Raw genomic sequence first — 14003 nt, 5'->3', positions numbered from 1 at the left:
TATCTTCTACTATTTTATTTTGGAAGAAAATTTTTCTTTGTGATGTCTCTCAGCTCACATGCAGTATTCACTAGCATATGCTCCCTATTCATATTTGCACACTTTTCATTTCAAAGTCTGATTGTGAGCGATCACTGCCTTGTTTCAAAACCACCGAATAAATAACCATGAAGTGCTGTTTGAAGAAATGCAGCAGTTAACATTTTATTATTAAAACAAAATACTTGAAAATACAGATTAAAGCTTTTGATAATAATCTCTGCATCTATTTACATTTTGGGGAGGAAAAAAGTTGAGCGAACGTTGGCATCCAAAATTATTTTTCCCATTTTATTATTTGGCAGACAACTATGGAATTGAGGCAAGAGGTGTTATTTTTTTCTTTTAATTCCACTTTGGGGGTTTTGTACCTCTCTCCTTGCTGCTTTCCATGAACACTCTAGTTTGCCTCAGCAATCTTTCAGTGTTTTTCTGCTTCACTGAAAGTACTATAGAATTTATCATTTTGATAGTATGAAAATCCCAACTTGCACAGTAGACTAAGCCTTAATTTTCTCTTTGTATCATGGTAGAAGCTTTAAATGTGTGAAGATGAAAGATACTGTAGAGCTTTTTAGACTGATCTCCATTGCCCCATGTAGTGCTTAATCTTTTTAATTCATGGAGCTAATTGAAAGCTAGAGAAATCTTGCAAAATCATAGTATTTCTATTTTTAGAAATGCTTTTCATTTCATGCTAGTTTGACAAAAACAGTCATTTTCTAACTGTCCTTCCTAAAGCCTCATCGAAGGATGTGTGCAAATGAAGTTGTGCTCATTTTTTTCACTTGCTGTTCACAGTTCACTTTAGCACATATGGGTAAGTCATCATCTGCCACTTGTCTGTGTTATGATATATAGAAATTGACAAAGCTGCTGCTTTATTTAATTAAGGCACTGAGTTTCTATTGCTGAAGCAAAAGGGCTTCAAAAAGTAGCTTTGTAGAAGAGTCTTTAAGGGCTCAAAGCTTGACCCTTCAAGCAGCAGTAGAAACTGCTTGAACCATCTGACATTTATGCTGAGTGATTACAGTTTGGAGTTTCTTCACTTTGTTGAATGGCTCCAGCTCCTGTCCTGCCTGCTTCCCCTGCCTCCAGCTGTCTGTTCAGATTAAACTCCGGGCCCCTCCACCAGTGCCACTTCTACATTGCTGCTTTTACCTTCTATCTCAATTCTGGTACTACAAAGCTCATAAATAATAATTATAGCTATATCCTTTTCCTCTACTTCTAGAAAACACAGTCTTTTTCACAGCAAAGTGTCTGTATGGAGTCTAGCAACAGTGCATCTTACTCAGTGTAGTTTTCAGCATATAAGTGTAGATTTGGTATAGAAATTACTCATAATATTGGAAAAACTAAGCAACAAGTTAATCCTTCCTTTCTGGAGTATTTTGTCTTTTCATGTCACTCTGTTTTCCCGTGTCTCCTTCCTATGGAAAGACTCCAAAACTTCATGTTTGTTGCTAGTATTGTATTTGTCATCTGCATTTTTCTCAGATGTGGAATAATATTTTAACTAATTCCCATTTTATACTGTAACAGAGTTCTGCCATGTAGGGTAAAACACAGTTGTACTCCTGCTTTTTGAAAGGGCTGAAGATTTTACTGGATTATTTGAAATAGATCAGTTTATGGTGGGTGGAATTCTTATACATTCTGCCTTCCCTCTAAGTGTCAGAAGTATGGAGTCATTGCATTGCAGCGGCTGGGGCAGGGAGAGGGGAGGCTGGCCAAGGTTATCGAGGCCACTGAAGGTTCAAACTGCCCTTGTATTTATCCATGCCTGTCCGTTGTATTATGTCAGTCTGGAGAAATTTGTACATAGGTCAAATGCTTCAGCTGGACGCCTGAAGTTGAATGCATCTGTGTGGTAAAATTTGGAGTCTCCATACTAGTTCCTGATCATCATTATATGGGCTTGTGTTTTATTTTCCGTTTTTCACTGTGTCTTTCATGGTACCTGTGCTAGTCAAAGAAAGATGCCTAGATATATGTAATCATAGCTTTACATATGATGATTGTCTGCTAACTATTTTAAAAAGGCAAAACAGTATTGAATAAAAAAAAAATTAAGCTCTGCTTTTCTATCTTATCAGGCCACCAGTTAATAGCAATAACCAGATACTATCTTTATTCTTTCTCCTTGTCCCTCTCATTTGAGCTTTTTTCTTTATTTCAAACTGCTGTAATTTCACTGAAATTGGCAACGAATTTACATAAGATTATTTAAACTTAAAAAACTAAAATATAACAAATTGTCAGCTTGCTTTCTGTCTCAGTAAAAATTTTCAGTATTGCTTTTCTTCTCTAATTCCCTTGAAGAAATGCAAGTTGATGTTGCTGAAATGTGGAGTTTTTTCCCCTTCATAGTAAAACCAGGGATGAAACACCAAGAATTCTAGGTTAAAGGGTTTGGTTTTTCAGTTATAAGCAACCAAAGTATGATTTCAAAGGGAAATAGTAAATAACATTAATTACATTTCAGCATTAGAAATCATAACTAAATCAGAGCCTTGATGCTATCGTGTTTTTGTTGTTTTTTTCTACAGTCTCTCAACACAATGCACTTATTGTTTGAGAACTCTGGGAAATCTCCGTGATACTTGTGGTTGGTTTTCAAAGAAAACCGCAGACATACATATCTGAAGTGTGCTTAGAATCATTAGATGAAGGATGGTCTGTTCAATAGGATTGCAGAACTACTGATTGGATGGATGCAGTGGAAAATAGGCTTTTTTAAGGCTTTCTTTTAAGTGAAATAGGCCACTGCTTCTTTAAAAATAAAAAAAATAAAAAAAAAATCACTTGGTTGCAATTATCTTAACAGAGGTTGTTTCCAAAAGGTGAATAATGCTCTACACCCAAAATAAAGCAACTTAAGTGAACTGCACTGGCCTGGAAAAAGGGTAGGGATTCTGTAAAAGGCGTCTGTGTAGAGTACTACATTGGTGTTTGAGAATATGCAGCAGATGCATGTAACATTGAGAACAGTGATGGATGGGGAAGAAGGAAGAACTAAAGGTGAAAAGGGAAAAAAGGAATACAATTCTCCAAATGAAAAGAAATTAATACACCAAGGAGACAAAATAATGAGGAAATGGATGTAATCAAGTAAATGGGGAAAAATATATCTCAGCAGTGCTCAGTGCTAAATTTAAAAGAAATCTGATAAATTACGGTGAAGAAAAAAAGCTTTGTTCCTAAAGAATATATATATTTTTGTGCGTACAGAAAAATTAATCAATCTACCTCAAAACAAAAGAAACAGATGAAACTTTAGAAAAGTTGAAATGTGCCTATTGCATTAAACTCCAAATCTGAATTGTTTCTTGCTATTGACAGTATTTCATGTTCACCTTTTATGATGAAAATACGTGCAAACCTTATATAGACTATACCATGGCACTTCAGAAAGACTCCATCCAGAGTAGCTTGTGCTATATCCTTGGGTTCCTGCCTTGTAGTTGTAATTGTCGCTTTGTAAGGATAGTTGTTTTTCTGAAATAGATTAGAGGTTGTACAGTTATAAATCCCTTTATTTTGTCACCCTTTTCATTTGTATTTTACAACTTCCTATTTGTTGGATCAGAGAGATAATTAAGTAATTTCGGATTAATTGGTTTCATAACTGAAACTGCATTCCAAGGATTCTGTAATTGCAAAAACTATTCATGCAAAAATGTCTTTGTGTTAATTCTAAATAGCTGTATAAAAATGACACCTCATTTATTTTGTAACTGTAGTCTTTAAATAAAGAACTCATCTGTTTTCAATATCATGGATTATTTCAAAAATCTGTGATGGTACTGATTGTCTAATGTGTTTGGAAAGTTTTTAATCTAGTAATTCACAATACAGAATCTAGAATTTAATTAAGATGTTATCCAGCTGTCTTTTTTTTTCATGGAGGAATATGTACTCATTCTGTACATATTTAATAGTCATTAGTAAGTGATCTATTAAAGGTTTATACTACTGTATAGAAAAATAGATTAATAGTTGAGTTTGTAATTTTTTGTGTTTAAAACAAATGATACACGCAAACTTTTATGTTCCTTGTCATAGAATTTGGACTGCTAATTTCATGTGTCTTTGTCTTTATGTTAATAGTTCTCAAGGCTCAGATTGTGATAGGATAACATAATGGATGTCACTTTGTTTTGTAATGTAAGCCTTTATTTTTTTCTGACATAATTGAAGCTTAGAAAATGGGGAAAAGTCTTCATGTAGACAAATGTTGCTTGCCTTTTTGCTCCCAAGGCCTGTCTCATTTCAGACATCGCATCTGTGCTTTTATTTTGTCTTTGTCCTAGAAAGCAAAAGTAATTACATAGATATCATTGTTTTTCTGTAGATTGACATGGATGTGGAAACATATAATATTAATTTAACTTACTGGGTATAACTTTCTTATAGTATGTTCTAGTTCATTTGTGTCAGTTCTTCATGAGATTGGTTCTTATTTAAACTAAATTCCTTATGTAGCTGTTTATAGTTGAAATGTTACCGGGCATTTACTGGGGATAAAACCATCCATTTTATTAAAAACAAACTAGATGACAGTTTCCAAGTTTGGGAAATTTAATTCCATTTCCTTTAAAGTTCCAAATGATTTCTTAGGTCAAACTCAATGGATTCTAAATTCTATCTCAGCTTCCTGAAGTTTAATTTTGCTTCTTGTTTTGTGTTGTTTTTTTTTTTTTTTGTAGGTGTTCTCCCCTTTCTACTTTCCTGGTTGCACAGTGGGACTTCTCCCACTCTGCTACTGATGCCCCAGATGAACTCCTTGGGGGAGGAGCAGCCTCAACAGTTTTGAGGGTGAGTAGAGGGCACTGAGACGGAGGCCGGGACAGCAGTGCCTCTTCTCCTACCTACTACTCTTCTCTTCTTCCCAGGAAGCACGTGAATTTCCTTGAGTTTTGGCATGCATCAACATTTGTATTTCCTTCCAGGTTACGGGCATGATAGTGGTCTTTTGACACACATTTTCATCTGGAGAAAAACTATATTAACCTCCCAGCTACATGCTTATCAGACCTTTCTGCATCTCCTCATTAAACAATTAACTGCTTCCTTGTCCTTGCACTGAGAGAAGCAACCATTCTCATGTGCCTCTCAGTCTCTGGTTCCTTCCTTCTTTCAACAGTCTTCTTCACAAGCCTGAAAGGCCACCAAGTGTTCTAGATTGTAGCTTCAGTATATTCTTGTGCTTCCTTTGTTTTCTCCTCTTGGTGAATCTGGCTCAGATAAAATCCTGCTTTGTTAGTAGAAATTGGTGGAGAGTTGCAGGACTGCTTCTTAAGAGTGGGAGAGGGAAGAACAAATAAAACTTTTTAGCTTTTTTCTTTTTTAAAAAGCCAAGGTCTTTTGTAGCCTGTAGGGATCCTCTTAACTTGTACATTTTTGGAAGTAAAGTTAGCTAAAAAAAAAAAATCATAGGTTGAAAACAATCTATTTGGTTTTCCTTTTGAAGCCCAGTTTCTTCTGTCTGAAGGAGTTAAACGTGAAGGTTTTCTTTTTTTCTTTTTGAAAGTGGTGCTTGAATTCAACAAGTTAGACAAACTTTTTCAAGTAAATGGGTTCTTTCTTTTCTAAAATGGTGGAATTGAAAGTCACTGTCACAACAAGTATTATTTGGTTTACTAGTAGCTCTGCTTGTCTTTGAAATAAATCACTGCAGTTAAAAACCTATATAGCAGCAGCTAGTACTAAAGGAGTTCTTGAGAGGTTCACATACTAATGATTTAGCAGTAATAATATGTTATTGTTAAAACAATTAGTAAGTGGATCCTTGAGTTTGTGGAGATGGTTTACACATGTATCTAGCACCCAGTGGTAATATGTGGAGACTACAAAGATGCTTAAATGATAGTCGTCAGAAAGTGGTGGTAAAAGCACCTTTGCTGTTCCTTAGTGTCTTTCACCTTCATTTAAAATATAGCACCTCATGTCCACAAAAAAGTGTGTGCAAGCAAAACAGAACAAGGGAAGGCTTCTGAAGTAAATATGCTATGAGGTAGAAAATGCTTCCAGGGTTTCTGCTCGTTGTAAGTATTTCTTTTCACTGTATATGAAGATTTAGTCTTCTAGTATTCTTAAGAGTAGTTTATTAAAATCTCCTGTTCTTTTGCGTAATTAAAGGGTACTCAGTTGTTTGGAAACTTGATGGTATAGATGCTACAGATAAGACAGTAGTCAGTTTAACTAGACTTAGTGAATCCTTTCTCAGGGCAATGTAAGTAAAATTATGTTAAATTCAGATTAAAAACAAATGCATTGCTTATGAAAAGGGATTAGCCTTGTTCATGATAGCTTGAAGCTTTTTCCTTTTGAGTTTCAACTGTTTTCAAAACTTTGAAATTTCTTCTTGAATTTCTTGGGGCATGTTAGGCTTCATGCTACTTCATCTCTGTATCTGTCCTTACCTTTACTTTACATTACTTCTTGTTATCACTTACTTTAACTTTATACTTAATTTTGACATGAAAATCCTTCAGGAAGAATGTTTAATGTGCTGTTTAGACTGCTGTATCATCTGGTGTTAAATACATGTACTGCTGTTGTGATGATATTTTAGAAGATACAATAGGTTTAAAAAAAATCAATTACTGATACCATCAAGGGTTGCAAATCATAACAGATAATATTTGGGGATGCTTGTGTCTTTTTTTGTTGTTAATATTTTCTGCAAAAAGCAGTAACTGTTGTTTTAGTTAAACAGCAACTAGTGGTGGTGTTCATTATATTGTAATTGGTGATGCTCCACCTCTGATTAACATTTGTACATTTTTGTTCTTGTTTTATGTCTCTTGATTCACAGGAGAAACTGAATATTATCTGCATTCAGATGATATTTTGCCATCCTTTTCATTTGTTGTTTGGTTGGCGTGTGTTACGGCTTGTTCCCTCTCTGTGTATTTGATCTGTCATTAAGGCAGGGACCTCCATTAATTTTACAACAATACGTACCAACTTGAAATAGGTGGCAATTAAATGTAGTACCTTAATCTGTTTTGTAGATCTTATTAAGCCCTGGTACTCATGTAAGCATTGTTGTATTGTTATTGATTCGGGGGAGCTGAATTATATTTTAGATGGATACAAGATCTGAGAGGAAAAATGCCCATGTCTCTTGTAACTGGCATAGTCAATGCACACCGACCATCCACATAACTTAGCTATTTCACATTCGTGAAAGAAACCCTCTCCACGTTAAGTGTCTGATGTGGAATGTCGCTTTTACTCTGTGGTAAAGTCTTTGCAGCTAAATATTATATAAAAGAGTATATATAAATGAAGTTAAATGTTACATATCTCACCAATATACATTGAAAATGTTTTCACTGTTGGACTGGAGACTGAACATGCTGTGAGTTACCTTGAATGCAGAAGTTTTTGGTGCAGTGAAGTGCTTGCAATCTATGTGTAACAAGTGGGATGAGATGCATGAATTTGCATGGTTCCCCTGCTGTGACTGCAGCCGCTCTTGTTTCAGGGAAATGGATTATGGCTGGATAGCCAAAACCCTTTGGTCTTGCTGAGACACCAAGCCTTCTCCTCAAGCTAGGCTGTTACACACCTGATGGTAAATTCTGTTGGTAGCACAAGTTCTAGCATTGTGGTCAGAGTTGTATTGGTCTCTTCAGTTCCTCATTACAATAGTGTCATGGGCTGTTTAACATTACAGTAACCTCTGCGTATTTTGTAATGGCAACCTGTAGAATAGCAGCAAAACTTGGTTTGGGTAGTTTCTCTCCTGTATGTGCTTTCATGTACAAAGTGGAGGAGTACAGGGCAAGCTTTGTCCTGGCAGGTAACACTTAAGAAAGACAGCATGCGCCTGAAGCAGTAGCCCCAAAAGGGGCTGGCAGTGGTTCTTGGAGTGGGGCTTGCCTCCGTCCCTTTGCCATTTTATTTTGATGTGCTTGAACGCTGCCAACCTGTTTCTGAACACTGGGTTCTGTGGTGGCTCCATCAACACATTGTTTTCTGTCATCACGGACAATGTCTGGTGCTTTGGCAAAGTTAGCCTCCTTAAAATGAAAATGCTTCATAACCACATCTTTTATTTCTTAATTTCATGCGACTTGTGTGATGCTATTGATTATGTTACGAGGTCAAGCCCTGTTAGCAAGGAGAGTGTGTGCGAGGACTGCAAACAATGCACACTCCGCAGTATTTCTAATTTGAAGATCTGGGTTATCCTTAGTACTTGCTGTATTTTGCAGCCATGCAGTTCCTCACTGTGATTCAAACTTAACTAACTCTTTACACATTTCTTACATGTTTGAGTAACTGTCTTAAGACAAAAAGAAAATTTCCTCCTGTCCTTGTTCATTTACTTGGAGCTTGCTTCAGTGATACCATTGAAAAGCTCTCCCTTGATAGAGATGTTCTTGTCTATGTTTTTGAATACAATGCTGTAAGAAACACCTTTCCTTCTGAGCACAATAATGCTTTCCAAATTGGTCTGAATATATGCTTCTTTCTTGTTCATGTTTGTGATGATGCAGATTGTTAGAATGTGATTGAGGGCCTGGACAACTTTGATTCCTCTAGAAATATGTATTTTGAAAGAACACTGTTTTTTTTTTTTTCTGAAGTTTAAGGTCTGATAGCTCTTTCTTTTCCAGTGTTTGTTTCCAGTGATGCTTTATTCTTTAATGTTAATAACTCTTTAATGTTAACAACAATAAACAGGACAAAAAACCGCCAATATGTGTTATAGATATTGTAGGTATTTGCAGATGTACAAATATTGTAGCAGCAAATTTAACAGTCATTTTAGTGAGCAAACTGTGCAAATACACCTGTCTGACTAAAAGTTTGCCATTTGATGTAGCACTGGTTCATAACCTGGATTTATCATCAGTTTCCCAAAAGCCATTGTTTTTTATAACGGGAAGTTCAGGAACATAAGACTCTGTAGAACACACAATTTATCTGTTCTTAGGGGGGCAGAGGGAGGTCTTTTCAGGATAAGCAGTATTATATTCTGTTATGGTATTTTAGTTTATTTGTCTTTGAAGTCTTCTTCCTGCTGTTTAGATTCTTTAAGAAAACAAGTAGCTCTTCTGTTTCATTTCAAGAGAACAACTGTGTGTCTTCTCAAACATTATGCATAATTCAGTGTGATCAGAAATATATGCAGCAAAACTGTGAGCTCTGTGATGAGAAAAAATGCATTTGGTTATAACAGATTTTTTTTTCCGAAGTTTGTCTAACTGTCTCAAAATAGCAATATGATTACTTTGTTTTGTTTTACATTAATCTGTGAGAATTTAACTTTATTGTGGAGTGATGTTAAGGAAGACTGCTTCACGTGAAGTGAAGCTGCTATAGTGTGACTGAGAAGAGATCATAAATCAGGACTAAATAAACTTTTTAGAAACTATAGACATTTTCCAAGTGTCTCAACCTCATGTTTGTGTAAACAGCTTGACAGTTTTACTCATTAACACTTGTACCAAAACAAGATTTAACTATTTCTTTATCTTCTCCCATTTTGAATTGTAGAGTATTAACCATTGTTTGTATGTCTCTAATATTTATTTACAGCTTGAAAATAATAAATATTTTTCCAAGTGATTGTCTTTGAGCATGTGTATTTCTACTTAGTTTTCCATTAGCCCTTAAGTTGAGAACTGGTGCTATCGACTTTACCTGTGAATATTAGATATGTTTGAAGCTGCTCGTGCACGAGTGTGTTGCTTTTGTCTTTCATTGTGTTTTTTTTTTTTTGAAGCTGAATGTGAATCTTAGAAACAAAAAAAAACGTGACCCAACATTTGTTCTTTCCACTGAAGTTACATGGCGTGTGATTTCATCCAATTTCATCTTATATCAAACTCTCCCAGTTGTCTCCTTCTGCTCTTTATATTCATAATCAAAACGTCTTTGATTTAGTAACTAATAGATACAAGGGCGCTTTACTTAATGTTTTCACTAAAAATAGATCTATATGTTGTACTCTTCCAGCATTTCAGCTATATCAAATTATTCTTTTTAATACTTTGGCACAGGTAAACCCTTTTCTTTTTTCATTTTCTCTATATAGGTGCATTGCTTTGTTTTCAGGTGTTGACAGTATCTGTTTCTCAGTTTCTAAAGCTCTTATGTTTGGCTTCAAAAGAGTACTTATAGGAACTTGAATGGGGAAGTTTTTCTTTCCTTCCATATTCTTATGTTGAACTACATTTCGTATGTAGGAGGTGGTGCTGTTTTCATGGCTGAAGCTTTTTTACCATGTGTAAAATTACATAAATATTAATCGGTGAAGGGTGGTAACTTGGTTTAATAGTGAACTGAAGCCTCCAGTCCCTGAGCAACATAATATGGAGAAAGCATTTAATTTTTAATGCCTAATGAAAATTTGAAATGTTTCCATTTCCTTGGAAAAAAATGTATTCCTGTGAAATTCCGTGATTAGTCTTAAATACTGATCTCCAGGATAGGGTTTGGAGGCAAAGTCCTCCAGGAAGATCTTTCTCAGTTGTGAGAGTCACCACGTCATTCTTCTTTCCTCATCCGGTTTTGTCTGAATTCCTTCTGGGGCATATGCAAAACCTAGAGGAAGGGTTTTGGCTTATGCTAGGTGTCAGGCTGTCTCAGCGCATTGGCCTGTGGTCTGTCATATGTATTGTCTTTCAGAGTACAATTCAATATTGTATTCTTAATTACGTTTCTCTTTGAGGAAAATAGGAGTCAAGTGCAGATCTGCCTTGTTTGTGTTGAAGCTTGTTGCTGAAGCAATATGTCAATTATGAAGTATTTTCTAAAGGCATAATATATCTTGTCTCAGAATATATATTATATATATATATACAAAACAAAAAGAGTGATCCAGTTGTGTAAGCACTGTGTTTTAATAGTGTGCTACTGATGAAGTCAAGAGAGTAACAGTGGCAACTAAAGCTGCCTTGTTTGGATGGATTAGGCCATTAAAGCTCTGCTGCGATTAGTCCACTGTACAGCCATACTGATTGGAACAAAAATGCATATACATTGGGTATATCATTCCCTTATTTTCAGTAGCAAGGTTAGATTCCTATTTTATATCATTTTTCAGGTGCATTGTTATTGCCAACTCTGCTGTGGTGCTATCTCTGAAAATTACTAATTATTACATTGTGTCTCTTCAGTTTCTGCTTTTACATTTCAATTATGCTTTCAGCTAATGATGAATTCTGATCTTGTGCCTTTAAATATTGGCAAATTTATCACTTAAAAAGTCAATTTAAGAGGTCCAACTAGGTGTGTTTCTTCCTACTGTTTGTTTGTTACTCTTTGTCCTGTAGCATACGAGGGTATGAAGGCTGTTAAAAGCACTGCTGGTAGAATGTCGCTGTTGTGCTTCTCCTTTGTGCTTAGTATTGTACCATGTTAGGCTGGGTGGGCAGGCTGTGAGTTCTAACTGTAATTGGTATGGGGCTTGGGGTTTGTTTTTGTTGTTTCTGTTTGGTTTGGTTGCATTGTTTTATGTGTAAGACATAGTGATGCTCATATTCAAAGCTTCCTGCAGTATTATCACAGAAAAGCTCTGCAAACATCATGCTGTGGATCAGATTTAAGTTTTACGTTGATGATTTTTTTTTTTTTTTTTTTACTTTGAGATAACTGACCAGGAATCACTATTCATTGTACTGAAACTCTTTTCCTCATCAGCTATCTCTTTTGGTTTTGCTATGACATTGATTATCAAAGGAGACACTGCTCATAGTTTGCAAGGCTATAAAACCTCGAAAAAAAATGTTTACAAAGGTTGAGCAGAGATTTATGGAAAAAGTTTACCATTTGTAGATTTAAGAAAAAAGGTTCTTGTTCTAGTTCTCAGAGGGTTCAATGTGCTTTGGATGTGTGAAGACTAAGAAGGATTCAGTGCAGTTTCATAACTCCACATTGGTGTCAGGTATAATGATTGAAAGCAAGGGCAGAATTCCATGCTCTTACTGCTCTGCTCTTGCTTGGACATTGTTCAGAGAGAGCTCTTTTGAATGGAATATAACAGAGATTAGAATAGAATAAGGAATAGAACAGGGGTGGAATCTGAAGAAGAGGGAAAAAGGTATGGAAGAGGGAGAGGATAAGGAACATAAATGTGAGATGATTGAAGAAGTGGGAAATAGTGTCAAGAATTCAGAAAGGAAGAATGGAAACAGATGGAATGTGTAGATGATAAGAGACTGGCACCTGAAGGGGAGGTGAGGAGAGGAAGATTCTGGACGGCATGGTCTTTACATCTTCCCTCTCTGGAATCCAAGCTTGAAATAATTGACAAATTTCATATGTTTGTTAACAAATATCCAGTAAACTTGGTCTTCGCTCACTGCAGTGTTTGCTCAGATAGAAATTCCTAAGTTGCTTGCAAGATATTACTGTTAGAAATCATTTACAACATGTAAATCTAATGAATATCCTTCCAATTAGTGAAATATTACAATTTCAAGTGATTCAAGTTGTATTGTATTCTCAAAATAAATGCAGGTTTTTCAAAGAAGCATCGTCTCAACGATCTTTGAATTATAAGGGTTACAACAAAAGGTTACTTTAAAGAGAGACCCAGAAGTAAGTAAATATTTTAGAAGATCTTTCTGCTTGCAAAAACATTTTACTCCATGATGTATTTAATCATTTAGTAGGCAGCTGTAGTGAGGCTTACAAATGTGTAAGTCGATGTTCAGAACGCAATGTGGATAGAGCTGGTCTGATAATATTAGCGGAAGCTTTCCTCTAATAGGAAAAACATGGTATTTAACTAAATTCTGATCCTTTTTGAATACCTCAGAATAATCAGGGAAGGATAATCTATTAAAAATATGTACTTTTTGGGTGGGTAAAGCTGAACCTCACATGTACGTTCAGCAGAATGATGCTTCAGGTGACAGGACAAGGGGAAATGGCCTCAAGTTGCACCAGGGGAGGTTTAGGTTAGACATCAGGATATTCTTTCCAGAAAGGGTTGTTAAGCACTGGAATAGGTTCCCCAGGGAGGTGGTTGAGTCACCATCCCTGAATGTGTTTGAAAGCCATTTGGATGGGATGCTCAGGGATATGATTTAGTGCTAGATTGTTAAAGGTAGGGTAGTATGGTTAGGTTGTGGTTGGACTTGATGATCTTGAAGGTCTTTTCCAACCTGAGCAATTCTATGATTCTATACCTTGCAAACTGAATTCTGATATTAACTCCCGTCCATTTACATAGGTTTATCAAAATGAAGTCTTGAAAAGTTTGGCTGATTGTCTGCTGAATGTTTCAAGTTCAGATGAAGACTCTTATATGCTTTCAACATCTGTCAGTGGCTATTTCATTTCCTCCACATGTACTTTGGGTTGGCTTGGTTGGTTCAAGATTTGACCATATTCCTGTTAGATTTGATATTTTGCTTCTGTGTTTCATTTTTACTTTTCACCCTGGAATTTAAAACACTTCAGAAATCCTTCTGTTTGGTATTACTGCTTATGAAGTTGAATCACATTAGTAAATATGAGAATGCAAAGAGCCTGCTATAGTTGCTATATCTCCACTCCCTATGCATACACGTTTGGAAAATGCTGTTTAGGTACTGCTTAATATGCTAGGTATTTATTTCCAATATACAGGATTCTAGTGTCCTGTCAATATCTCCGTAGCAAAATTTCTTGTATAGTGCAAGCAATATTTATTTTCTGTTTTAATAAATATTACAAGAAATTCTAATTTGAAAAGTATAGGGAGGGGAGGTTCAAGGGTTCATGTTCTTCAGGGGGAAAAAAAAGTGAGGTGCATTACACATTTTGTCTTGTTCAGTATGCAAATCTAAATTCTGTTTATAGATATATATACACATACAGAGAGAGAGAAACAGGACTTGAAATCTTTAAATGAAACTGCTTTGATACATTATAAGGTTACCAGTAATAAAACAAAATGTGTCACCTGTTTTATTTTATTGTAACATAATCATGTGCCTGAAGCACTGAAG

The 14003-nt window shown here is 35.6% G+C and overlaps 1 protein-coding gene and 1 long non-coding RNA gene across 2 annotated transcripts in view; both read left to right on the top strand.

Moving 5' to 3' along the window:
• The window catches only part of CRIM1 (cysteine rich transmembrane BMP regulator 1), a 172986-nt gene that overhangs the window by 54035 nt on the left and 104948 nt on the right, over positions 1 to 14003 (top strand). The gene's annotated exons all lie outside the window — the stretch shown is intronic.
• The window catches only part of LOC110395413, a 48537-nt gene that overhangs the window by 17566 nt on the left and 16968 nt on the right, over positions 1 to 14003 (top strand). The window contains exon 2 of the long non-coding RNA XR_002436376.1: positions 4752 to 4860. This is a non-coding gene — a long non-coding RNA (uncharacterized LOC110395413). The remainder of the gene's footprint in view (positions 1 to 4751; positions 4861 to 14003) is intronic.

This window comes from Numida meleagris, chromosome 3 (genome assembly GCF_002078875.1).
Source record: "Numida meleagris isolate 19003 breed g44 Domestic line chromosome 3, NumMel1.0, whole genome shotgun sequence".
In the NCBI taxonomy this organism is placed as follows: domain Eukaryota; kingdom Metazoa; phylum Chordata; class Aves; order Galliformes; family Numididae; genus Numida; species Numida meleagris.
Note: the sequence above shows the minus strand (reverse complement) of the source record. Positions and strands in the feature narration are given on the sequence as shown.